Source organism: Schistocerca piceifrons, chromosome 1 (assembly GCF_021461385.2).
Source record: "Schistocerca piceifrons isolate TAMUIC-IGC-003096 chromosome 1, iqSchPice1.1, whole genome shotgun sequence".
Lineage (NCBI taxonomy): Eukaryota > Metazoa > Arthropoda > Insecta > Orthoptera > Acrididae > Schistocerca > Schistocerca piceifrons.
The window spans coordinates 1,232,178,938-1,232,180,738 of NC_060138.1; the positions used below are offsets into that span (position 1 = coordinate 1,232,178,938).

General features: G+C 40.9%; 1 pseudogene; it reads right to left on the minus strand.

Moving 5' to 3' along the window:
• Positions 1–346: 346 nt before the first annotated feature.
• On the minus strand, positions 347–464 carry LOC124724797 (annotated as a pseudogene).
• Positions 465–1,801: the final 1,337 nt, after the last annotated feature.

The following is a 1,801-nucleotide window of genomic DNA, read 5'->3' on the forward strand; positions in this document are numbered from 1 at the left end:
GGAGAAAAATATGATGATCAGCGACTTAACGCCACCACCTCTCCTCCGTTTACCAGTCAAAGATTGGTGGTAGAATTGCCTTCCACCACCTAAATTTGAATCACCTATATTCGAGTCGAGCACCACCGCACCATTGGGAGTATACCACTCCGTCTTCAGGCCACAAGTGGCCCATCGGAACCATCCGACCGCCGTGTCATCCTAAGCTGAAGATGCGGATAGGAGGGGCGTGTGGTCAGCACACCGCTCTTCCGGTCGTTATGATGGTTTTCTTTGACCGGAGCCGCTACTATTCGGTCGAGTAGCTCCTCAATTGGCATCACGAGGCTGAGTGCACCCCGAAAAATGGCAACAGCGCATGGCAGCCCGGATGGTCACCCATCCAAGTGCTGGCCACGACCGACAGCGCTTAACTTCGGTGATCTGACGGGAACCGCTGTATCCACTGCGGCAAGGCCGTTGCCATATTGGGAGTATAGAGAGCGCAAATATTAAGTTCCCCATTTTAAAAAATATTTCTCATGAGGAGACTAAAATACCAATGTCTGACCATCACACAGACTCAAATACGATACGATCATAAACGTATTGGGAGTAGTATTAGTCTCCATATATTGAAACGATTTATACCATAATATCAACAGCACCCCGAAGTTGTTCACCGACAGTGCTGTTGTCTGATCTTGAAATACCCCAGATGACAGATGGTATGTCATTTTTTTCTAAGAAGTCTTCTCATAATTGACTGATATCCACGAAGTATTAAACCACTGGTTCTAACTCCACACTGTGGATATTACATTTTCAGCGGATGATTGTACAACCGAAACAGTCTAACAATAGAAATAAATCGACATTTGGAGTTTATAGAGACTGGTTTCAAAATGTTCTGCTGTTAAGAAATGTTTATTTCTATTTATGAACCAATTTAGGAGTTTTTTACTTTTTGATTTTTCGTAAATTCCTTATTGCTTACTTTGGTGGAATTTCGTTTTGTCCGTACCTGCAACAACCTGATTATGGGCCAGCAATAGCCTGATTTCTGGTGAAAAGTTCACCAAAACCACAATTATGGCAACATGTGTTTTGTTGGTATATTATTTTGTTTGGTTTATAGAAAATCTGTATCTTTCCGGAGATAACTCTTCCACAACTACGAGTACATTTTATTTCGTCACAATTAGTTCGAAGGTCAGAATCCCAACATCAAGAACTCTCCGTAATTGGATCTAGGCGCTGACTATGATCGTGCTGTATGGTGCAGACTTGCGTCAGATGACATCCAACATTTTATATAGACTAAAATCATGTCGATGGACTTTCCCAATTCTCTTTATGCTTGGGTTGCAATTGACAGATCATCGACTAAAGCAAAACTTCATGTGGTCCCAGGCAAAGGTTCAAGAAGCATAGCGTGAAGACGCTTGCGGAAGACTGTATTTTTGTGTGTCAGCATTCACTGCTTTTTTAATGAAAGAAGAAAAAATCTGTACTCTTTCAGAAGATTTCTCATTGTCTTTTACGAAACCATCTTCGAAGTCCTGTTAGGTTGGAGAACTGAGAAAGAGAGACAATGTTTTTCACATCTGAAATCAGCTTTTCATGCTACTAGAAGAGAAATCTATTGCTACTAGTAGTCGATTCAAAATTAGATTATCGAAAATCTTGTTCACATGGCTCAAAAAGTCTTTAATGTGCTGAAATCGACTACGTCGATCCAGAGAGTAAACAGAAAAAAGAAAAACGACACTGTTTTAAAAGACTTTCCATTATCTTTATGATTGTGAAGTTCCTTTTCAGG